The 26,229-nt window shown below is 41.0% G+C and overlaps 1 long non-coding RNA gene across 2 annotated transcripts in view; it reads left to right on the top strand.

The window, feature by feature from the left end:
• LOC126644855 (uncharacterized) overlaps positions 1–25,394 on the top strand; it is a 68,938-nt gene extending 43,544 nt beyond the window's left edge. For both annotated transcript variants that reach the window (XR_007630033.1, XR_007630034.1), the window contains 3 exons: positions 8,414–8,506; positions 9,641–9,733; positions 24,654–25,394. This is a non-coding gene — a long non-coding RNA (uncharacterized LOC126644855). The remainder of the gene's footprint in view (positions 1–8,413; positions 8,507–9,640; positions 9,734–24,653) is intronic.
• The last annotated feature ends 835 nt before the right edge of the window (positions 25,395–26,229 follow it).

The raw sequence follows: 26,229 nt of genomic DNA, 5'->3' as shown, positions 1-26,229 counted from the left end.
TCCACAACATTTCACTCTCCATAAGAAAGAAAACTTTCTTCTAACTGACATATATCATATCTCAGAAAAAATATAGCCTATAATATACTAGGAGAGAGAAATCATCAACCAAATCAGTTCTGAGCATTGTCATTTTTATCAGAGAAAAAGTTGATACTTTTCATTTTCCCTCTGGAGGCTGGTACACATGAAAGATGAATTAGTTCAATAAAAACTTCAGAGGAGAAAACTTGTTCTTTAGCTCAAATGCAAGATCTTGGGGTTTCAAAAGCCCTGAATAAAATTCTGCAGATAGCTTAAGTGAGAAAAGTTACCAAGGAATAACCCAAATTCAGAAAAGAAACCCTCATGTGCTTTTAACTAATTTCCAAGTCTTTCCTAGGAATGTAATTTATGAACTTTGGGGATTTTTTTTAATATGTCTGAAGCAGCAGGATAAAAGCAGCTCCCCACTCCCTGGCTGGTAGCAATGTTCATCTGGGCCTGTCTCTTGGTCATCTTCTCTTTGCAGCATGTCTCTATGATCCAGCTTGTTCAGACAAAATTAAATCCTTCAGAGGATGTGCTGCCAAGGGCCTGAATGAGTCTAAAACTCAGTAATCTGATAGTGCAGATTCATCTCTGACCTGCAGCTGATATCAGCAGATCTAGTTCTGGTTCCTGTGCCTGAAGGTTAGGCTATTAGTCACAGCTATTGTATTATTGGTACCCCTGGTTAATAATGGAAGTTATCAACCTGTCTGTGTGTGCCTGTGAAAAATTAGGGTCTGCTTTGGAAAACCTATGTGTGACATGACTTCAGGCTGCAGGCAGCTCCATTTGCAGAGATCATGGGACATCGCTGAAGCCCTGGGATAAGAGAAGGAGGAAAGGGAAGAAGATTATAATTAACCTTCAACAACAGGCAAAAATTCAGCTTTTGTGAGGGGTTTTATAATTTTTGAAATTCAGCTTCCCTCCTAGGGAGAACCTTAACCCCACCTTCTAAAATGCTCTGAGGGAAAGGGGTGTGAAAAGTCAAGGCATTCATCAGTCAGCAATCTAAATCTTGCTTTCAAAATGGGTTCATCCCAGCTTTCCTCCTCTGATATCAGTGAACATGCACTTTACACTTGCCTGGGCTAAAGTTTGTGAAGATAACACAGAAAAATCTCGATTCACTGGAAAACACAAAAACATAGAGGGCTCTTCCATCTTGTGATTCTATCAAATAGCAAGGATTCCCAGAAAGATCTGCTAGTGTTCACAAGTAGGACTAAAACTAGAATAAAGCCTGCAGGTAACACAGCCTTGGGATTTGGTCCTTCCCTGGTGAAACCACAATGAGTAAATTGGTGCTAAAGTTAGTTCTCACTTCTTTGTGTTTCTTGATAGCTTCAGTGAAGAAAGACACATTCCCAGGGAAGACTTAGGGTAAGATTTAGGGTTCTAAAAAATAGTAAATATTATATGTGGCATTTATGTTGAGATACATGAGCCATAGGGTATGCCTGGTGGTGACAGAGCATTGCCTTGAAGAATTTCTCACACATTTTTCTGAGTCCAGCCCAGGATCTCCACCCAGAGCCTGGTGTAAGTCTCCCAGGGAATGAATGTGGTTTTCAAGACCCAAAGTGTTGTGTCAAAGATTTCCTTTTATCCCACCTAAGAGCCCATAATTACCACCTCTTGCTAACTTGGGTGAGAAGGTGCTTTGAATGCTGCAGTGCCAGGGTGTCCACTGGAAAGTGCTTTCTCCCACCTGATGCTAAACGTTATCTTCATCTCTGTGTCACCAACTTTGCTTCTCTTACTCTTCTGATTCATGTACTTTCAGATGCTGTTTCAGTAGCAATAACAAGATGGTGCTGAGAGCTGTTTTCTTAGTGCAGGATTAAGACTTTGAAGAAGCAATGCACTGTGTGATATGAAATATTTTCATGAATTTTGACAGACAGTAAGGGAATTTCTTCACCACTTTCATGTGCTTTGTGACAATTCCTGAGACATCAATGGGTCCTGAAAGCTGGGAACCAACATGTTGTCTGCAAGCCTTGAAAGAATCCCCGTTTCAGGGACAAAAGGAAATGCAAATATTTTTTAAAAGTATATAACATAATATAATAGAGGTATTTGATCTACAACATTTAGATATTTTTTACTTGTCATTAGAAAATCAGGAAATTTATAATAAGTCTCAGAGATCTGAAGAATATTCTAGAAAGAAAAATATTTGTTACTGTTCTCAAGAAAAGTTGAAATACTGGACTCTTAGACTTAATTCGATATCAATCAATTTACAACCAGTCTGGTATTTTAAATCTATGGGAATATTTTTAAGGGTAATATCTCACCTTACTCAGGTGAGATTCTCTAAAAGGTTGCTGTTTTAGCCACTCCCCTTGATTATCCTTCTCATTTAAAAGTATCTCTCAATGTGTATCCTAAAGCTCTCCATTCATAGTTTCAGGCCACTGCTTCTTATCATATCATCCTCTGAGAATTATCTTCTTTATATTTATTGTTACTCTGAAGCTATATATAAACTATCTTTCCTGACTCTTTATTATAACAGATGACATAAATTCAGCTCCCTCCATGTCCCCACTTATAATTTTTTTCTCTAATATTTTTATCTCTTTTGTCACCACTTCTATTTCTTTGCTTCTCTGTTGCCTTCCTAAATGGTGCCATTCTTTTGCTGACAAAACCTATTTTTTACCAATGACAGAAGAAAATGAAGAAGAAAAGGCATTTTTTTTAACTCTCGCTTTTTCCTTTACAAAGTCAGAAAGATTAAAGGTAGGATTCTCTAGTTCCATTTTCTCCCTGTGGTTGTTCCTATCTTTTGACCACCAGGAAATATCATAAATTGCCCAAGAGTTATGGGCTTATAACACCAGTTGCTCTGTATAGCAGCTCTGTTTCATACTCATTAAGATTTTCTTTCCAGAACATTTCTTCAGGGACAACGGTACAAAATTTAACAACAATAAAAAATCTCTGTGGGAAAAACTGAATAGTCCAGGGACACTCTTTTCAGTGTATCCCTCAGCGATACGTCCAGCAAAGGTATGTAGTGGCTCAACATTGCTCTCAGCAAAGATGAAAGTGTGTCTGCACATAAAAAAATGAGTGTTCCCTGCAAAGCCACTCTTTCCCACATGCAAATATGCAAATGTGTAGAATTATAGGCAGATGGATAACATTTTCTAACATTTCCCACAGAAGTTTAGTTCCTAAGGACCCTTGGGTAAATTAATAAATTTCCTAATTTTTTGGTGTTCATTGTTCTGCTTGACAGAATGGGTATCTTTGAGTCTTTTCCTCTCACACTTTGCATTTTGATGTGAACTGTTCACTAGCTTTGCTAGTGTTTTTGTGTCCTGGTACAATTAAGCCTCCTCATGAAAACACCAATATCTGTCATCTTTGTTCTTACCAAATGGCAATTTTCCTTGGCAATATGACAAATATCAAAGGTACCTGATTTCCATTACTATTTCCTTTGCAATCAAGATTACTAAAGTATTGAGTTTGCATATTTCTATGGGTTTTTGTGCACTGGAAATTCTTTTGGAGAACTTCTACTGCTTCTGAGGCTCCAGTGTCTGCTGGGGACAGGAATCTGCTATTATGCCAGAATTTGGGTTTCTTTCTTCTCTTCTGTTGTCAGAGGAGAATATGTGGATGTGAAACAGGAGGCGAAACAAGAAGCACCAGATAATTTGTCTATAAATCTTGTGCTATTCTTGGCTTCTGATTCCTCAGATCCATAAGAACAATCAATTTCTTATGGTTTATTCATGTTCATGCTAAGTTCAGAAAGAAAGAGAAAGTCAGGACTGAAAATAACCTTTTTCTTCTTCACAATCCATAATCCTTTCTCTCCCCTGAGTACTTACCAGGCTCCACAACGTATAAAATTACACTGTGTACTTTATTTAGTGTATTCTCTGCAGCAACTATCAATTCATCTGCAGAATTTACAAATGGGAGGCACATAATATTGTCACATTGATAAATAAATAATAAATAATCATGAGGTGAGTTGAAAATATGTGTCCCTTGACTAGGAAGCCTCTGTAAAATACTAAAATTGAGGAAGGGTTTCAGGCTTGGAGAAAACTGACTTTGATTTTGCTGTATTATGTACTACCTTGTCCCATTATCACAAGTACAAACCTCACAGAAGTGAATCATGGAACCATAGCATAGTTTGAGTTGGAAGAGACCTTAAAGATCAGGTAGTTCCAAACCCCTTACCATGGACAGCAACACCTTCCACTGGATCAGGTTGCTCAAGAGTTCCATCCAACTCAGCCTTGAACACTTCCAGGGATGTGGCAGCCACAGCTTCTCTGGTCAACTTGTTCCACTAAATCTTTGCACAATGCCCATATAGTGATATAGTAAAATAGTATGAAAAATGTGTAGCAGTAGGGAGATAAATGAGGGTAAAACACCTGCAGGCAGACCCTGGTTCAAAAGCAACCATTAGACTACCTTTAGTAAGGTGCTTAGGTCTTCAAATGTATAACAATTGTCTAGTACTGTGCTTTATCTGTTGTATTGCTAATACTGAACCAGAATGTATAGTTGACCGACTGTCTCTTAATTACATGTCATTAATATATCTTTAGTCAGCCTTGATCCTGATCTGAAAGAAACCATGTGAATTCGCGCTTGTAGCAAGCATGGGTAGAGCCCTTCTCAAATCTTCGTTCTCAAAGCCTAGCCATGATGATGAATTGAGTAGTGTTCCTGTGCAGCAGTCACCATCATTCGTTATATCTATCCAGAAAAAAATACTAATTACTACAAAGCAAGCTAATAAAATACTTTGATCTTTAATATGGTATGTTGTGGTTAACTCTAGCAGAAGGTAGAGGCAATTTTGTCTAAGAAGGAAAAAAACTTCTTTACTGTGTGTGTGACCAAGCACTGGAACAGGTTGCCACGAGAGAATGTGGAGTTTCCATCACTGGAGATATTCCAGAACTGTCTGGACACAATCCCGTGCCATGTGCTCTGGGATGACCCTGCTTGAGCAGGGAGGTTGGACCAGGTGACCGACTGTGGTCCTTTCCAACCTAACCCAGTCAGTGATTCTGTGGTTCTGGAGATACATTCAAGGTGAGGAAATCGGCTTTGCTGTGTGTTGTTCAACATCTGACTTGGTGAGGCCCATGGTGGTTTTGAGGATGTCCAGATGAATTGAAACAAAAAACATCCATCAATATAGCTGGATGACAGAGAGCACAGAGGAGTTACCTTTATCTTTTCTCTTTCTGAATTTCTTTGATGTGCACTGTTTGAGGACATGCCAATTTGTACATATTTGTATTCTTATAGATAATAGAAATCTTCTCCTCAGTCTTGGCATTATCTGTTGTCCTGGGGATCTTGGTTGATATAAAATGTTTCATTAACTCTCCCCATATGTACAGAGACATTGAACTGTCCCAGAAGCGTTTTGGTTTTAGGTTTTAAGGCATTTTGTGATGTGTTTCACAGCAGGTAAAAATAAAAAAACCAAGAACTCCATTTTTGCTCAAACTATGGCTGCAGGAAAGTAACAAGTTTGTTTACTTTAATTTTGTTTACAGTCCTCACTAAAAGGTTTGTTCAGATATTGGTCAATTGTCAGGAATACGCTGCAGAAATGAGCGTTGCCTGTGTGGCCTCAAAAAAGTAAGTGCCTTCATGCTTTGTTCTGAGAAATGCTGTCATTTGGATTTGAACCAAATGGCTTCACAGGGAAAACACTGCTGCCTTCTGCCAGGGAAGGCTGCAAACAAACGCTGTGGTTGAAATTCATCTGAGTAGTGAGAAAGCTAATCTCCATGACTGTGAAAGCCTTATACACAATGCAGAGCAACAACTGCTCTCCTCTCTCTCATTTAGTTCTGTATGTCTTAGTTCTTGGAAATATTAATTACAAGGATAGATTGGACTGTGCCCCTAAGTGCAGTCCAGATCCTTACTGATGATTTTTGATTTTTGATTTGAAGGACACGAAGTCTGTCTTGACCCCACAGTGGATGGTGACCCTTGCTGCTTATACAACTACAGTCACAGCAAACAGGCCACCAGATGAGAACAAAACCCCTGTCAGTTGTGTTCTCACAGCTCAGGAGCGCAGACAGACTACAATACTGGATGATCAATCACTGTTTTGCACTGCAGGAAGGTAAAGGGTAGATGGGTGATCCCACTGACCCCACAAATCTCCACAACCACTTGGCCTGGATGGATGTGACTACCCCACTAATTAGCTAATGGCTGGTGGAAGCTGAGAGACGTGAACTGTCACAACATCCAACTTTGTAAGCACTGTTCGCTTTTTCCAAAGACATAATTATTATCTGGGTATTAGTAGTCCCACATCAAAACAGAGGTCCAGAATTACACCAATGTTCAAGACCTAAAAATCCACCTACTACCATATGTTGTGTTGAGTGAGAAAACAGGCTGATTGCCATTATTATTACTACTACATTCTCCACGCCTTGATGAATAAATCCAACACAGGTATCGTTGGCGGGACAGTACAATGGCAGAACACAGTGGAGTTTCTCCATGACCACTCTTCCTGAAAGAGAAAATGGGGATGGAAAGCAAAAAAACTTCAGTTTTGCAGAGTGCCATTTTCAGTTTGCTCCCGATTGCCATTACTATATAACAAATGTGAGCTGGCAAGCATCTGCTTCTTAGCAGAAAATTGAAGTATTTTGTTGGGGCTGTGGATAGTTTAATATCTGTGAAAAATCAGCTGCAGGAGGTAGGGAAGAAGGAAAAAATTGCTGTAGAGCTCGTGCAGAGAAGCAGGATTGGCTTTGCCTGCTTAGAATTCAGAGTAGAACTTCTGCATTCGTACTAACACCAGGAGCTTTGAGACATCACACCTCAGCAGTCAAATTTTGTTCCACATCACAGGAATTTAGCCATCTAAAAATTAAGCTAAATTTGGCCACCATTGTAAAATTTCATTCCCCATTTCCCCCTTTTTTGTTTCCTCTGAGAAGAAAAGAATACAACCAATTAACCTCCTGCTAAAGGGATCACGTGAACATCTCTCGATCAAAGAACATGGGTCAAAATTAAAAAGCTACATTGAGGCAACTGTGGCAACAAGTCAAATGAATAGAATAGTGTTTGACAGCCTGAACTGGAAAAAGGCAGCTAATGCCAGCACAGGAGATCTATTCTGCTTTGCCATACTCTTGGATTATGTAATAAGAAAGCATAAATAGAAAGACAAGGTAACCACAGAACCAGAATAAATATGAGATCAATGAACCATTTCACACTTAAAAGATCTCACCCAAGTGACTTTAGTACATTAAAAGACAGCAGTTTTTGCCTTGTGTTAATCTGCAATAAAAATAACTCCAAAGAGCTGAATCTGATTTCAGAACAAACGTGTCCTTTACCTTATATTTATGTCCTTTACCCATGCTTAGTATCCAGATCACAGATCTAGTGTGACCTTTGTACTGCAGAGTTGGAAGACTGCTAGAAGGTCTCCCCAGAGCGCTTTCTCCAGGTTGAACAGCCCCCAACTCTGTCAGTCTGTCTTCATAGGAGAAGTGCTCCAGCCCCCTGATCATCTTCATGGCCTCCTCTGGGCTCACTCCAACAGGTCCACATCCTTCTCATGGGCAAATGGAGCCAATTCTCAAACCTGTTGAGATCCCTCTGAATGACATCCCTTCCCTTCAGCATGTCAAACAGACCATTCAACTTGGTGCAGTTGGCAAACCTGCTAAGGGTGCATTTAGTCACTTAATCCCACTGTCCATGTTGCCAACAAAGATATTAAACAGCACTAGTCCCATAAATGTAAAATGTGTATACAGTTCCTTGTAGCTATTACTGAATTCTGGCCTTCCTTTTACTGCAAATTGGTTTTGGGTTTTTTTAATTACTATTTTCTGTGTAGTTTGCAATTTGAAAATACCCTCCACTGGTTTTTGTTTGTTTGTTTGTTTGTTTGTTTTGGTGGGTTTTTTTGTTTGTTTGGTTTGTTGTTTTTTTTTGTAACTGTCAGACTGACAATGGGGAAAAAATGTCAATGTTCAGAGTCTTACTGAATTGATGTGCATCAGTGTTCTCTTGCTTCAGTCAAATTATAACTGAAGTAAGAGGCTGGTAAATACTAGAGCATTTGGGACTGGGATCTGGGATTTGCTGTTTTATTCAGTACCTAGAGAACTGCCTATCTGTGCCTCCAGAAAATATCCTTTCTTTTTGGAAGAAAAGTCCTTTCAACAGAGGAAACATGCAAACAAATGAGTCTGGGGAGGTCACTGGTGCTAGTCTGTTCCTGTACAGCTAGTTGAATGATAAAAGCCAACAAGAATTAATTGTTTGTACATAAACTTTTGCTGATGGCCAGAAGCTAATGCCTGTTTAACCTCTTGGGCGTCAGATTCCTTTGCAGATTCAATCTTCCTGGTATAGCAGTTTCTCACTAAAGGAGGAAGGGAACAACTGGGAATTTTCTGATGATGGAGAAAAGCAGGTATGTGATTGTACCCTGCACTTTGAGATATTTCACAGAAAAGAGGAGCTTGCTGCTTATCTTGGAAAGAACTGTGGGCTCAGGGCAGGGGGGACAGAGGGCGCACAGCACCTGATTCCCCATACAATTTCAAAAGATTTAGAAGTCAGACCAAGCCCATAAGAATATGTGCAGATTACTCCCATTTTACAGTGCCAGGTAGAGCTGCAGATTACTGCAGGAATTCCCTGTTTAGGAGGTTTGGAATGGATTGCCCCTGTGAGGGTCCAGGGTCACGGACATGCTCTGTCTCATCATTAGCAATAGGTAGCCGGGACATCTTCAGAATGACCGAATGAGCTCTGGAAAGGCCACTGACACAGTGGGGCTCCACAAAACACTCTGGGCCCTGGCCTCAAATGTGCAGATCAGAGACACCATCAAAACTGTGCTCTGCCTTTTTCAGCTCTGGTTTCCAGGCTCGCTTCCCATAGAAACAGGGAATATGTGTGTGTAGGGGGGGGAAGGAGTGTGGGTTGTCCCTGCCCTTGCCAGCAGTAGGGCAATAAATTAATTTTCCTCAACTCTGCCTACAGTGGTAACTGGCAAGTGATCTCCCTGTCTTCATCTTGATCCATGAACTTTTTTATCCTAATTTTTCCCATCAATTGAACTGGGGAGTGAGCAGTTGTAGGGGTGTTTGACTGTTACCAGAGCTAACCCACCACGACACCCAGGGAAGTGAGGGAAGCAACCATCCTACCTGTCCTTACATGAACCTGGGGTGTGGCCAGAAAATTAACTGGGGGTGAAGAGACCAAAAATACAAGTTGCCTCCACACTTTTAAAATCCATCAGTAGGAGAGAGACAGTTCAAACAGTCCATGAAAATAATGAACAGCCTTTTCACATTCACTTTGAGAAGTTTTCTGATGATCATTCTTCATAGAGGCGTTCTTTCATCAAGAGCACACTCCTCCTAATTCCCTCTATTCCCAGGGCTAGCAGGGTGATTCATTTTTTATAGCAGATCTTCATCCAGAAGGTACCAATTAAATGTAGAAAAAGCTGTGTCAAGAACCTCACGTAGTTCCTCCTGTTCAAGCTTCCTATGGGATATCGGAGCACTGGGGCACCTTGCTCCATGTTTTCTAGGTCCAAGCCACCAGATGCAGAGGCTTCTGTGACGTATTTTGGGATTAAGTAGGAAATTGTCTGAAGGGAAGAAGATATGGAGACATTTCTAAGGTAAGAAACGAGAACTTCCCCTGTGCCTTTGGAAATTAGTCCACCTGGGCCTTTCAAGCTTTTGTCACATGTTTTATTAATGGATTTGATTTCAAAAGCTGTTATTTCTCCTCAGTAGTTTCCTAATGCTCTCTCCACTACTCTCCCCTCGTTCTCAAATGCATTTCACCTTTTGGGCATCTTGGGCAGAAGATTATTCCATTAAGGGCTGGCAACTTGGAGCATTCCCAGGATGGCATCGCTCTTGCCCACGCCTGGCACATCGCTTAGCAACACCCCAGAACGTTCACTGCACATCCTGCTATTTATGTTTCATACTTCACATGCTGACTTTCTCTCTTGTTTCCAAGTTCTTCAGATGGAATTGCTGAATGTTAGATGCCCCAATAGTAATGGATAAATACAAGACCACGTTCAGTCTCTACGAACTACGCAGGTAAATGATTTCACCTGCTGCAAGAGCCTGTCAACTTTTTCTGCTCATTGATATGGAAAGTTGCAGCACCTGATTAATATCAAATAGCAGTAAGGATGCTCCCAACCTTTAAAGCTGATAATGATTCACATAGAGTGGTTTTTAACACAGTAAAGCATCCTACTTTGTACAAGGTCATGCCTTCATTGCCCTCTTGGCACACTCCAAAAGATCTCCTTGTCCCTTGGTGCCCCTATCTTTCACTGGTACAACTGAACCTCTATAGTGGCATTACTCACATGCACTTCTTTCAAGAATGCCAGCTGACTGGGAAGGAGTGGGAATGACTGATAAGAAGGGGCTGCAAGGGGTAAAAGGTGACCAAAACCACCACAGAAGCAAGTGCAGTAAAGGTTTTTTTCAAACTTTTGTTCTTCTAACTTTTCTACGTCAGAAAGCCCAGACTGGCACCACAATGTGTTGTGCACAGTGCAGAAGGTACACAAAAATAATAAAATGCAGGATTTTCTCTCTGAGGGGCTTCATATTCTAAATATGTGACTGTTTACAGCTGTCTAGAAATGAGCTCAAGAGCTCAATATAGATTCAGAATAGACATTTTCCCTGCTACCCCCAAATAAATAGGTTCTGGGGAGAAAGGAAAAGCTCTTCAATATCCAGCTGAATTTCTTCTCAGTGAATTCAGATGTCTAGCAAGGTATAAAAGCTATATGTATTGAATATAAAAAGATATGAAAACACAGGGAAAATATCAATGAGTGTTTTCTGAAATGAGATGGGCTAGATTCACAGAGATGTGAGAAAACCTCTTTTTGGTCTCATTTTGTTTATCATCTCTCAGATTTTACTTTGGGATTTGAGGTTTCATTGTAATTTTACAGACCTATTTCTGGAAGCAGCTGAGCTACATTCTGGAAATCAATCCCAGCAACTGAGCATGAAAAATAAACTATGACCATATACCTGATAAACCGTTTCCATTTTCCTTACGCATTTGACTGGAAGAAGATGAAAAAGAACATCTTATGAACAATTTTACAGGAATTTAAGTAAACCATCTGTAGAATAAATATACAAAATTGGACACCGTGACTTTAACACAACAAATCAATTTCACCCTTGATACAAATGGAAATTATTTCTGTATGAAGTCATACCCCATTTCTGGGTAGAATGACATACTTTGTGGGAGAAAAAGGCAGCGTAATACTTTAAAAGAAGGATATTAAGTACAGTCAGGAATACAGAAAAATTCAGATTAAAATCGTATAAATTACTCATACTCATATACAAAATTTGCTCATATAAAAAATGTGTCAGTTACTGCCATTACAAAATAAATAAAGCACAACAGTGGCAAAAAAACCATCATGAGCCTAAGGAAGCTCAATTTCTCACAGTGTTAAGTGCCATGAAATAGCCTTTATGCACACAAGGTATTTCAGATTTTCTAAAGGAATTGCAGTCAATTTTGTCAATGCTTCTTTCTAAGTTGTCAAGGCACATCTAACTGAAATGGCTTTAGGATGCAGATAAAGTTTCCAGTAGCTTGGGTGATGTCTTGAAAGAATCAATGGATTTGAAAGCTAACAACTGATTGCTAAAATAAGTGCAAGAGAGATGTTGCCCTGTATCTAACTCTTCATTACTGAATACTGTAAGCCATACAGCAAACCTCTTTAACAAAAATCTAAACTAACAGTAACATCCTACTCAGGGTATGAAGAAAATGTGGGGAAAACAACACGGATTTATATTCACATGTGCAGGTTGGGCAGAGAAGTGTTTGAGAGCAGTCCTGTGGAGAAGGACTTGGGGGTGATGGTTGATGAAAAACTCAACATGTCCTAGCAATGAGTGCTCACAGCCCAGAAAACCAAATGTGTCCCGGGTTGCATCAAAATCAGTGCAGGCAGCAGGTCGAGGGAGGGGATTCTGCCCATCTCCTCTGCCTGGTGAGACCTCACCTGGAGTGCTGTATCCAGCTCCGAGGCCCCCAACATAAGAAGGACATGGAACTGTCACAGTAAATTCAGAGGAGGGTCACAAAGTTGATAAGAGGGTTGGAGCACCTCCCCTTTGAAGACAGGCTGAGAAAGTCGGGGCTGTTCAGCCTGGAGAAAGTTGCATAGAGACCTCATAGCACCTTCCAGTACCTGAAGGGGCCTATTGAGAAGCCAGAGAAGGACCCTTCATCAGGAACTGTAGTGATAGGACAAAGAGTAATGGGTTCAAACTGAAAGAGGGGATATTTAAGTTAAATATATGGAAGAAATTCTTTCCTGTGAGGATGGTGAGGCACTGGAACAGGTTGCCCACAGATGCTGTGGATGCCCCAACACTGGCAGTGTTCAAGGCCAGCTTGGATGGGGCATTGAGCAGCCTGGTCTAGTGAGAGGTGTGTCTGTCCATGGTAGGGGGGTTATAACTAGATGTTCTTTAAGGTCCCTTCCAACCCAGGCCATTCTATGATTCGGTGATTCTGTGTATCAGTTAATGTCACTGTTTTTCTTTCTGTCAGTGTGTGCAGGTTGGAATGAGTGAACCACAGAGGATAATGGTGTTCAAAATCCATTTGCTGAGGGAAAGTGGCAGCTCACTCACCCTCACGTGAAGCTGAGGGGTGAGGATCAACCCCAAGTGCTGCAATAATGGCTTGAGAGAAAGGCCAGACTCCCTGCCTATAGCAGTGGCCCCATGAGTGACAGTGGCTCTGTTTTGTCAGTGTGCTGCCCACTGACAGTGGCAGGATGGGGAGGTCCAAGTGTGTTTAAGCCGCACCATCTCCAGGGCGAGATATTTATTCCTGAATAAGGGAGTGTGTTCAGCAGCTCCCCACTGAGATACAGCTGCCCTTTTGCAAAACTCATGGCAAAGCCTTAACAGAACCTCAAGGTGAGTGATCCACACAGGAAATGTACTGTGGAGCAGGTTGTGTAGCTCCCTGCACAATTCCAGGAGGAGCTACCTGACTATTCAAGCAAGTTGGGACCACTACCTCCTTTGGAAACCAAAGCCTTTACTCTCAGTTGTACTTTGATCTGTGAGTATCTCTCTTGAAATCACAGTCAGTCACTCACACCACATAGGAAAGCGGGGCACATGCTGGCCTTCTTACTCTAACAGCTGAATCAGAAGTCCCATAGTAGTCACAGAGTTCATAAATGTTACATACTAATCATGAAGGAAGAGCCACACACCAGCTGTGACCAGAAGCAGTTCTCATCAGGAAAATATGGTAAGAATAGGACATATTCCAAATTTCTGGTGTGAGCTAAGTGAGCCTGAAAAGCTCTCAAACCATTATCTTTCAGGACAGAAGCTTTCCAAGGCCAAAGGCACACAAAGACCCCAACAAAATTCATGCATAGTTTAGGCTGCTGGAGACTACCAGTGATACTGGTAGATGTGACACAGACACTGATAGATGTGCAAATTATCAGTAAAGTGAGTGTGCAAGGATTTGAAGTCAAGTGGGGACCACTGGTGGTCAGAAAATGCAGGTCCAGGTGATAGAAGCCTTCAGGAAACCTTCTGTTCCTTCAGTTCTCCCAGACAAATATTTTAAAGCAGCTGATAAACAGATAAAGCAGCTGGTGCAGAAATGTTTTTTCCTTCAGAAGACCGCAGAAAGTGCAGATTGTTTTTAAGAAAGACTCACTGCCTCTTTTTTTTTTTTTCCAGGAGAATTTCAAATATCTGCTGACACCCTCAGGCAGAAAGGCAGATTTTCTTTTAGTTTAAAAAGTATATGCTTCTCTATCTCTCTCTTTCAAAAAACCCTAATCCAAAAAAACCCTTCATCCAAAGCAACTCAGAAGGGGATGTTTTCTCATTTTACTCAACTCATCTGTAAAAAATATCCAAAAGTAGCTCATCTGTAAAATCTGGTCCTCAGAGCTGTAGCTAAAGGCCACCGTTCCTGTTCTGAGAAACCTGTAAGTCTAAAATATGATTTATTGCCTTTTTTCACTTAGTTCTCCATAACTTATGTCCCTCCAACTTCTTCTTCCATTAGACAGTAAATATCCTCAAGGTGAGAAGAGCTGAGGAAGCCCAGAACAGGCTTCTGGAACTACTGAAAGCCAAGCAGTAGGTGCCATCTTCTCCAGGAGTAAGAAAGAACCCAAGAAGCAAAGAGACAGAACTGCTCCATGTTCAAACTGCAGCAATTGGGCTACTCTGTGCTGTAATCCTGGCCCTGGGAATCACAATGGTCTGACCATACTGTGGTGATGACAGCCAGAGTCCTATCCTCAGCCTCCTGCTATTTACATTGTTCTTCCTGAAGTGCCAGCTCTGTGTGATTAGGTGGGAATCTATGTACAAGCTAAAAATAAGTTTCTTCTCTTGCAAAATTAAAAAGAAAAATAATGGGGGAAAAAAAAGAGGAAAGCTATTTATTCTGTTCTCATTATCTTAAATTAGTTTCCTCCTTCTTGGGTGAGAAATTTTGCATGTCTGAGGTTTGTTTGAACCTTCAGCATCCTCATTTCCATGTTCTTCACTGATAAAAGGAAACAACAGGGACACTGCTCAGTTCTGATACAGACCTCCCATGCCATGCCATTTTCTGGTGAAGGCGATTTTCCTGATAAGGAAACTATCTCTTACTGTACAACAAACCAGAACGTTTTCAGTTTTGCTGTTATCCTGCATTACACAGGAATTATTCCAGTAATCCAGATGTACTGGAGCTGGGGTCATACCCTCTCATGTTACCACCGCAGAAGACGACTTGAAAAGGTCTTTTTTAAAAAACACAAAACCACACAGTAACATTTATCTGTTTAACATATATCTCTTAACACTTGCTCTGGCTTGGAATTTCACTCCACGGGTAGTATCTTACTCTAAGGAGTAAGTGCCAAGTTGCCATGTGCAAGTATCTCCCATTGATAAGATAATACAGTAGCACAAACACAGACTTCAACAGCAAAGGGCACACAGTAGGTGATAAGAGGACTCTTACAGGACAGCAGGAAAAAGACCATCTTTTTTTTTCTGGAAGAGGCATAATTCATTAGAAGTGAAGGAAAAATGAGCCCAGGAGAATCAAGAAAGGGTTTCTGCAATGGACACAGACCACTGTAGGTCAGACAGCAACAGGCAGAGGGTAATTCCAGTGCAGAAATTACAAATGGAGCATGAAAATGTTTCTACAGATTGAAAACTTGCAAACAGTCTGCTTGATCTTCACATCTCCTCCTTCAGGTTTCCAAAGGTTCTTTGTGGGGTTTTGTTGTTTGTGTTTTGTTTTTTTTTCGAAATGAGAACTAGATTTTAACAGATATCCTCTCATAACAATTCTTCTTCTCCTCTCTTGCCCACACAAACCCTCCTCTTCCCCATCTGTAAAGAACAGCCAAGAGGCAAGTCATCACAGGCGTCAATACCCACTCTCAGCACCTCGACCTCGTGCATCAGGGGACACAGGAAAACAATACAAACCAGAAGGAGAAACCTCAGACATTTGGAGAATAGAGGGCTGTGGTGATTTGCTCAGTGGAGTTACCTGGGGATAGACCATGGCTCTTCCTCAAGGGAAAAGCTGCTTTTAGAGGAGAGGTGCTTTTAGGGGAGAGGTACCCTGAACTAGCTCTGCTGCCAGAATTGGTGCAGCTACTCCACGTGTTACCTGTTATCAGCTGTGAGACAGACCTGTTGTAAATGCATGAGTCAGGACCCCTCTGCTCACCTGAGATTTGCATAAAGTCCTCTGTTAGTACAGCAGCTACAACAAAGATGATTGAGATTTCATCTGAACATAAGTGAGAAGCAATTCAGAAAGGACACCTGAATGTGTGAATGGGAAGAGGGGGGTGACTGGGAGGACCAGGATCTTGGGCATCATTAAGTATCTGCATGAAGCCCAAATGCAGTTTTCCCTGTTGCCAGTGAAGCATTCAAAGCCAGACAGGATGACAAGGACAATTAGGTCCCTGAAGATCGCAATGAAGCAAGAGCTGATAGAGCTGATGGTAACTGCTGGAGGAGGAAACATGATTGAAAGATTATGTCTGAGCTACACTTAGAGGTATCAATTTGCATTGGTCTGAAGAACTTTGCAGTGGTATAAAATTCAGGCTATTCTGCAGCCAAATATGGGATCAGTAGGAAATGAGAAATATGGGAGCACTGTAAGTGGAAACCCTGAGGGAAGGTTCAGCAGTGCAAAGTATTGCTTGACAACATCCAAGAAATAAATGAACTGAAAAACAGCAGTAGGTTTTTCTGAAGGGTTCATTTGCACAGAGAATTACTTTTTAGAACTTGTGCTCCTTTTAGCCAAAGTATTTCTCTGACTCTCTTCAGTTCAGGACAAGGGGTAGGGGGAGAGAAGAGGAATCTAACTCCGAGTGAGGAAAGAAAGAGTAAAATCATTACTCTAAAGTCAAACCAAAACCCAAAGTGCAGGTTGAAAGGTTAATGAATGCAAATAACTCAGCTGGGGTGCTGCATATTGAAAACTAGAAATCATGCTGAACAAGGGAATAATCAAGAAAGGATGAAAGAGAAACATGTTGGGCCATGGTAAAGGCACAATTAAACTCCCTCGATATAAGCCTAATATTTTTCATGGCAATGCATCCAGTGCAAATGCAGTCCATAATTGAAAAATATGATTTGCCACCTCTTTCTTTTTTTCTACTGAAAACATTTCTGATGTCCTCATTTTTGTAAATACAGCTGTTTGCACTAATATTTCTAGTTTTATATAGCCAGATTTAATCCATTAACTTCCCTCCAAGTACTCCCAGAGTCCGAGGTGAACACAGCAATGCTGCACAAAGTACCATTCCTAGCTAGCTCAGCCCAAGGGCTCAGGGTGCCAGTGGACACAGGACCAAGCAGCAGTGGTCACAGGCAGGTTTGTGAATGGACACCAACAGAAGTGAGAGCCTAGAAACCAACCTTTTATGGCTACAGGAAAAACCAGTGAGAAGTTTGCCGTATTTGAACAGTTTGGACAGAAGGTCTGCACACAACAAATGTTCTGCATTGCAGAGAGAGAACTTCAGAGCAGGAAAAGTTTTGAATTTATGTAAAACATGAGAGCCAGGTACGCTGTACCTGAATGCAAGGATCTGGCTGTGACATTCTGGGATGAACATGAATGCATTTGGTCTCTAAGTGAAGTTTCATTTGCTCTAACCCGTGAAACCTTAAAGAGAATGGGCTGACAGAAGGGTTTTAGGAAGTTGTAGCCTTCCCCATTAACATCACCTGGGGCACATGTTCTATACCACATTAATGGAGAGGACACACTGCTTTGGAGATAAAGTCTTCCTTCTTCCCAGCTCCTGGTTAAAATGCTTTAGACGTTTCCAGCCTGAGAAATTGCCTCTGTACTTTCCTTGGACATTTCAGCATGACATTGAAGGAATGTGAAACCATTTTTTTTCTTTGGCAATCATACTAAAAGCACCTAAGTGTAGGTCAAGACAAGGTAAACAGACTGAATGGTTCTATTAAATAAGGATAATTTTTTTCAGGAACAGTTACACAGAATCCCAAAAATCTTTCTTTTCACAGCTTCTTTCATTCTGCTTTTTAACTGTGTAAAAAAACCCAAAACAAATAGAGAACAAAACCGCAATTGCTATAACTGGAGATTCCTGAAGCTATTATGATCAGGGGTTTTGCTTGTTTGCCCCATAAAGCCTGGTTGTTTTTCAGTTGTGGATTACGGTCTGTCATAGCAGAAGCAGCTTTTAATCACTTTTAAAATGAAAGAGCTTCTCAGGTATCTTTTATCTGAAAAAAATGGAAACCAGTAAAATTGTTTGACTTGAAGGAGATGAGATGGGATGTGTTTTGGTGCAAGAGACAATTGGAGACCTTATTAAAGGCTCTGGGAGACAGAAACTGCCAGAGCTTACATGTTCTGCAAGAGGGCTGGGTTTTATCAGACTATATGCTGTGGACCTGCCATATTCAATAAAATGAGACTTTGGTTTCTATTTTTTTCCTAATTAAAGTGTTTCTTAGGAAAATCTGCCCCCTAAAAGAAGATACCTAGTAAAAAAGAAAACACTATCTAATCATGAAATCTCAGTGTAAAATGACTTATTTAATGAAATAGCAAATTCCAGGAAAAAAAAATGCATTTCATTCCTTCAGAACTCAATAGTAGTGGGATTGTGGTACATTTTAAAATCCATTTCTGACCTCAGGTACTTCTCAGGGTCTCATTAATGCCATAAGATTTCCAGGACATGAAGATACCATATAGTGATGTAGGACAAAAGAAAGTGAAGAAACATGTAACTTGTTTCCTTTTCTTTTTTACTGAAAAAAAAAGGAGGAAAGGGAGGTATCTGATGGGTCTCAATGAATTTTAAAAAAGTCCAGTAGAAGGAAAGAGAAAGGTCACCCTCAGAGCTCAAGGTGTGCTTTGTAGCAAGGGGTTTTGCCTGGGATTTTATTTCTAAGAGAGAGTCAAATAAAAAAAGGAAAACAAGCTTCAGTCTGATGCTGGTAAACAGATCCATAAATGTGAACATTGCTTCCAAAGCAAGGTGGATGAGGCAAAAAAATATTGGGATCATTGAAAACAGATTAGAGGCTTCCCTAGGGGAAATGGAGTACAAGGGGTGGACAAACCTTGATGGGCTGAGGAACCTTTACTCAGTCCCAGAATGACTGTACAATTTTTCCTGTAATAAGACATTAAGCTATACTGCTGAAATTATGTGGTTTCAAGGTCTGAAAGGTGCTATTAGTCTTTTCTCAGTAAACCCAGTAGTAAGCAGATAGACTCAGACATCTACCTGAAACAAAATGTTCTTTAACACATTACACAGAGCACCTTTGAAGAGTTTACTTTTTAAAATGGGGAGAAGGTGGTAGAATCACTGTCCACATAAGCAAAAAAAAAAAACCAAACAAAACAAAACCCAGCATGATGTGCAAAGTCTCCAAGAGGAAACAGCAAAAGAAGCATTTTCTTTTATCTTTTTTTTTTTTTCTAGTTTATTCTTTCTTGTATAACTCCCACACCAGTAAAACAGACTTGAAAATGAATCAGTAGTACTGAGTCCCTTAACAAGGGAGTGCTGTGGGGGGAAGGTTCCCATTACTCATGTATAGTTAAGAAGTGCATTTGTTTTCCTTTCTTTTATACATACTGCTCTCTGTCCTCACCAGAAGGAAAACAAACAAACAAACAAAACCCAAAAAATCAGCAAAAAAATCCCCACCCTAAACTGAAAGCACCAGGGAAGCCAGAATTTGATTCTCTATTAAGAAATGAGGGCATCCCAGTCTGTTAAGAGAAGAGGCTGGGGGACGTTTATGGAGAAAAAATCCCTTAAGTGCCAACCTAAAAATTCCATGGAGCCTTTTTTTATCGAGGTTCTGGAAAGAAGCTTTATTAAATGATTTACTCTCACCTTAGACACAGCACCCACCTTAGCAGAATCTGGTTGGAAGCTGCCTGCAGCCTGCTGCTAAAAACACAGCCTTGGGTCAAAGCAGGAGTGCAGGGAGATGAGCAGACTCAGTTTTGTCTGGCTCAGACTCAGTTTTGTCTGTGCATGTGGAGGTGGTTTGTTTTGTTCAGAATGGGCTTCCAGCAGCAATGCATTAGTGCAAACACTGCACTGGGCAGGACACCGTCAGGTTGGGTGGCAGCAACGAGAAGAACTCTATGAGTGGGGAGCTGCGTTTGGCTGACAATTTGCTGTGGACCTGCTTCTTTTTGTCCAGACCGGGTGATATTTCCTGTATTGTCTAAAGCAAAACTAATTCTGCAAGTGCCATCCCAACCTGTTACTCTGGGTCTGAAAATTCCTCACACCTCCTCCTTCCCTAGACCATAAGCCAGTTTATCTTCATAATCTTCAAAGATCTCCAGTTACTTCTGCCCTATCTGTCCTTATTGGTTAGCAGCTAGGTTGGCTCCTTCCTTTGCTCTTTAGGTGGCTGTACTGTTAAGTACTCTTCCCTGCTTCAAATTCCTTTCTGATACCTTTTTCTTTTTTTTTTTTTTTGTGAGTGTTAGATAATTTGAAAAGTTTTAAGCCTATCAACCTGCATGCACCTCAGCCTCATCTCAAAACCCACTTTAGCTTAAGGCAGAAGCTGCCTGAACAGGTTGTGCATTGCCACCAAACCTCTTGACTGGGAATTAAGAGCACAGTAATTTGTGTTAAAGCTTCCCACTACTCTTCTTACCCCAGACCTTTCCACAACTGCTTGTTATTCATTTCCTTCTCCTATTATAATATCTCTGAAAACTGAGGCAAGCTCTTGATGCCTGAAGCTGAAGCCCACCGTGCAGTAGGATGAGACCTGGCCAACAGTCAGTCTGCATGGCATGCAAAGAAGGCAGGGGATTTTTATGTTTAGAGCTGTTAGTCTAAAGTTGTGGACTCTGGCCCTGAAAAGCTTAACAGTTCTTAGCTGTCACATCCTTGCAGTCTGCAGTCTTTGCCCTGCTAGGTATAGAATTTTGAATATGGATATACTAACATATCAGCGTGCTTGTAGCCTAGCCATGTGGAGGGGGTGTTTGTTTTTTGCCTCACAGCCTGATCCTCCACAGCCTCTCCACCGTAGAACTCGCCTGAAAACAAAAGGCAGCTTAGTCAGTTTTCCCATATAAGCAGCTCGTGTTTGAAGAGATGCAAAGAGGCTTTCACAGCTATTAAAAAAGCAATGCCAGGATACTTAATATACCTTCCTTCTAAATTATCTCTGGGCTGCAGAAGGGCTGGAGTATTTGTACAAGATTATGGTGTGCTGCATCTGCCTGGAAAACTACTATTTTGAAGGTTCCTTGTGTGAACTGTACTTTAAAATATCTAAGACCTCACACTTTCTCTTACTGTTCTTAAACCTCAGCTTGCTATTTCTTAATCTTCCCCCTAGCTACCACCCACCTTCCTGCCTGCAGTTCTCAAACTGGTCTGTATTAACAGGGGCAGAGGCTGAGCAGAGCCTGTGGAGGCAGGGGCTGAATGAGATCACTCCTGTGGCACTTTGGCGCAGGGTCAGTCTCAGGCTGAAGGGAAGGAACATCTGTGTGGCAGATCTGCAACCCTGCAGCCCTCCCCCTTTCGTGCCCGAAGCACATGGGCTGGGGAGCTGCAGGGCACACAGCAAACCCTCCATGCCAGGCTGAAGCAGAGGATTTGGTGACAGTGAGTGTTCCTGAAGAGCAGCCAGCAAGAGCAATCCATCCCTCTCTCGAAGGCACGGATGGCTACACTGGGAGTTTCTCCTCACCACTGCTGCCTGGCTGCCCACCCTGGCTGTAAGCAGGGTCTGATAAAAATGCTCACACTGTGTACCAGGTGGAGGTGCCTGCCACGGTGCCCCTCACTCGGTGCCCTTCCTTCTCTGGGAAGGAATCAGGACACCTGAGATGAGGGGGAGCTGTGGAAATGGCAGGTCCCCTGGGCTAAGGAAAGCTGAGGGGGTTGAGAAACTGTGAGCTTTGTGCTTTCACAGGGGTGAGGTCGTGAGACGGCCTCACAAAGGCCACTGAGGGAAGGGCTGGGGTGGGTAATGGCTGATCTTAAAATGTTTTGTACTGTGGTGCTGCTTGACGGAGGAATAATTCCCAATGACAAACATTCGTATCTTTCTCATTCCACACACCCTCCAGAGGGCCCACCCAAGCTGGAGTGCACAGTTCTGTCTATTGAGGTAGATGTCTCTTTGGACAGTAGTCAGATGGAGTGGGGAGAAGTTGCATTTCTGCCAGGCATTCGGTCAATCCCAACGTAAAGATCTCACCAGCTCTTTAAAACAACCTGGGCCTCTTGTAATCTGTTCTTATTCCCTGGTTTGGAGGAGATTCACAATGCTATCTTTATATATCTCAATTTTCTATATAAAATGCAGGAATAATTATTTCTTCTTTCCTTCCTTCCCTTCTTGTGAAGATCAACTTTATAAAGTCTAAGTTGATAGGGTCTACATTACTACAGTCAGATAGGTATTAGAAAGCAGATACAGGTCAATCCTATGTGCTTGGGTTACTAGGGATTTTATTTTCCCTTTCAGCTATCAATGATGCCATTGATTATAGGTGCATTAGGAACCATCTCACTGGTCTCCTCGATATCATGTTTTGTCCATTCTTTTCCCATCATCTCAGAAGCTGAGTGGTATAGCTAAAGAAAGCAGACAGAGAGCTGTGTTGCATTAGAGATGCAAGCTTAGAGCCTCAGAGAAGCTTTAGAGACAGGATAGCACCTACTGTTACTAGAAAAGTTTCATCTTACCTGCCCAACACTAACTAATAACCCCTCTCTGCACAAATGTCAGCATCTCCCTCAGCTGCAACCTGCCAGTCTACTTTTTCAGACCCTAGAACAGTCAGCAGGCAGCACTAAATGTATCTTTCCTGCCAATATTAATGTTCAAATATTTATGCTGTCCTTCATGTAATTTTATTGTCTCTCCTTGTGGTAATATCGTTGCTAAAGAAATAAAAAGCTGCATGACTCAGAAACCACTTCTGCAATGACCTTAACTAAAGCATAAAAATATGCAGTTTCTGCATGTGAAAGACAGACAGTTTTCCTTTCCAACAAACGTTGCAAACTGCACATCTTGTTAATGCAAGTAACCAGACTCCTGAGTGTCGTCTCGTTAATGTGAGGGGAACAGCTCGTGGAAGTACATTTATTCATATTTTATTTGCTCTGTTTCACACTGTTCAGGAGTTGTTATTGCCTAGTTCTTCTTCAGAATTACATGTTTTAAACTGAAGCTCTAGCACAGATTTTTTGCTGTGCAAGTCCCAGTTCAATCTGCATTTGTTATAATTTAACTGGGGAGTTGCAAGTATTTCCTGGTAAGAGATTAAAAAACGACTCAGAAGTTGCTGCTTACCAAACCCCTTGGCAAGGGTGTGCTCTGAATCTCCTTCCCTCCTTTGCCCCACCACCTACCTCTTACTGTAAATCTAAATTGAGTTCCATTTGTGGCAGCTGTTAAATTTCACTCTGGATATTCAGTGATTGCTGACAAGATGCAACCATCGTGTAATAATTTCAACATCTGCAGAATTGGACCATTACACACTTCACTGATAAATAATGCTGCTGGCTGTCAGGGTCCAGCAGAATGATTGGAATCTGAAAACCTAAGAACATATTCATTTGTTTTGAGATGTATTTGAAAATACAATTCGGCATGTGCTAAATTAATGATCACAGGCATGGATCAGATGGTTGGTAGAGGAAAAAGAATCCACGCTCCATGTGCCTGTTTCTGCTGTGATGTGTTGGTAATTAGTTTAAATATATCTGTTACATCTGTTGATTTTTTGTTTCTACTTTTGAATAATAATCCAATATGCATCATTATTAAAAAAAAATTTAGCTTCATACTGCAGCAAAATTTATTATAAAATTGTAAACAAACCAAAATTAAGATTGTCCAAGTCCCAGGACTGTAACAATACAAATGAACAGGGATGGATAACTCATTTTAACACACACGTGAAATATTATTTAAGCTGGCAACCTGCTGGGTTTCTTCATTATATCAAAAGCAACCTTTAAGGTTATGTAACAGCTGTAAATATAGCACTGAAGCAATTCATGGCTAAAAGAGTCTTGACGGAAGCACTGTCTTTCTTAATTATTCAGCTATCAAACTTAGGGAGGCTTTGTTATCCAGCAGCAGCAGACTTCTGCCCTCCAGTGTAATTCTCACTTGTGCTGAGAATCCAGTAGAACTGAAACATGGTCTGAAAAATAAGGGAATGTATCGCCTTTTTTATTATAAACATAATTTGCTACTCTGTGTCATATCTGACTGCTTTTCTGTTCATAAACACTGAACTAAGTGCTGTGTCAGAGCCCAGTTGCCCATAGAGCCCTTAGATCTTCAGCTTTGTCCTTATTTAGGGTCACTCTGAAGCACCTGCTACTGTGTAATCATACACACAGGTGCTTTCCTGAGCTGGCAGTAGCTAAATATGGCCATACCCAAGTGATCTTTTTGGCCAGATCAGCTTTGAAAATGTTCCGTTTCAATTCTGTTCCAGTGGGAGAATTGTGATTCTGCATCACTAAAACACCTCACAGGCTCAAGCTAATTTCAGACTGCTTTTAGTTAAACCCTTTGTGCCCTAATGCAGGACAGGGGTTTCCACTCTCTCTCTGCACCTCACATGTTATTAGAGCTACACCAAACACTGAAAGCTTGGTAAAGAGTCTACCCAAGACCATACCAAGCCATGGTTCTGTGACCTGACTGTCAGTGATTTGCAGGTTGGGGGATGAAGTGTTGGATTTGATGTTTCCCCCAAGTTACTCAAACACACCATCTAAAAGGACTCTTTTCCCCTTACAGTGAGACCCTCAGGGGTGCAGATCCTGGGCTGCTATGGAAGGAGTCAGGGGACACTGCTCTCCCTTGGGGACTGGCTGTTGTCAGAATGCTCTCTCCAGGTGTGTCTCCAATGGTCCAAATATTTTGCCTTGAAACAGCAAATTATGCTTTTTTTTTTTTTTTCAGGTAGTCAAAATTGGTGGAGTAGTCATGACAAGGATCATTGAAGTGGAATGAGGTTGGAGCACAAGCTTAACACCTTAAGTGAACTGGACCATCCATTACGCCATTAGGTTTCTGAGCTGTTGTATCTGTTTCAAAACCACAGCAAAATTATGGCTGATCTCAGTAGCTCGGGATTTAACCTGTTAAATCAAAATGAACTCAAAATGTTTCATTTTAGAAATGGAAGAAGTGTAGCAATTCATATATAGCCCAGATTTGTCCAAGGAAGAAGGGGAGAAACAAACAAAACGTTCAGAACAGAGGGCAGTAGTGAGAATCAGGTATGTTTAAGAACAGTCTTTAGGTTTTCATATCCCAGAGGACTGCTGGGGAAGTGGTCTCACATAATTGAGTGGAAATGCCGTCTTTCCTGAAATAGATAGTCTTGAAAAAATATTTGCTTTGAAAAATCCATTTTCTGGGAAGGAAGTAGAGCAGAAAAAGATTTTCACCTTAAATCTTTGTAAACAGCTGTACTTTAAGAACTGAGTCTAAATATAAAAACACATTTGAAGATAGTGTGAGCATGGGTGAATATTTTTTTTTTACCTTCACAATAATAGACTAGACTTTACAATAATTATGCCCATAAATTTTGCTTCTAAAACTATTGAAAATTGCATATGAGTTTGATACTAGAGTGATTTGTTTTTCTATTAACTTTTCAGGAGCCCAAATATTTTCCCAATAAATGTTTGATATTCTTGTCTTGGCTGCTTTAAAGGAAATATTTTCTTCCAGTGTTTAAGAAAGCAGATCGGGGAAGAACTGCCTTTTTGAGGCTAGAAAGAAGCTTTCATTTGGCTGCTATAAATGTAGGACAAAACCAGTAAGCAATCCAAGTTACTGCAATCTCGACTGCATACTATTTAGATTGTCAGATTCACAAAAAAATAAATGACACTCTGGTTGATGGATCTATCTTTTCTATGGATGTGAATAATTTAAACAGAATTATCAGGATGCAGTTATTCCATGTAATTTTCAAAATTTCATAGTGTGGAAGTACCCTGTTTGATGGGAGATGGATCGCTAGCTCATTACTCAGGAACAGGTCTAGAATACTTTGACCCTTGGCAAAATTGCATTGTCACTTTTGGGTGTATCAAAGATGGATCTAACTGTGTTATTCTCTCAGTTACGGCATCGCTGCTTCCCACTGCTTCATGAAAGCAGAAACAATCTACCTAAAATATTCCCCTCTGTCAAAGTTTTAATTTTGTTTCTATGTAAATAATGCATGTGCACAGGCACCAGTGCTACTGTCATTAACTGGAAATAAACCCGGAGCTTTCAGCTCTGAAAGTAGAGATCCACACAATTTGAGCAAAAGAAGCAGTTCTGTCACATACTATTAAATAACAGGCTGTTACTCACCATGGGGAGGGTGAATCTGCATGCATTAAACACTGTTTATAATACTAAACGTGGAGGTTGCAGCAGACACTGTAGAGCCCTCATTTGACCAGTTTTAAAGGGTAGGAATCAAGCATGGCAGGAAGACAGGTTGCACATAGCTTTGCTTGCAAGCACATCT

The sequence above is a fragment of the Myiozetetes cayanensis genome, unplaced genomic scaffold (assembly GCF_022539395.1).
Source record: "Myiozetetes cayanensis isolate MyiCay16 unplaced genomic scaffold, myiCay2020 scf1, whole genome shotgun sequence".
NCBI classification, from domain to species: domain Eukaryota; kingdom Metazoa; phylum Chordata; class Aves; order Passeriformes; family Tyrannidae; genus Myiozetetes; species Myiozetetes cayanensis.
The sequence above is the reverse complement of the archived record's forward strand: the minus strand, read 5'-3'. Positions and strand labels throughout refer to the sequence as shown.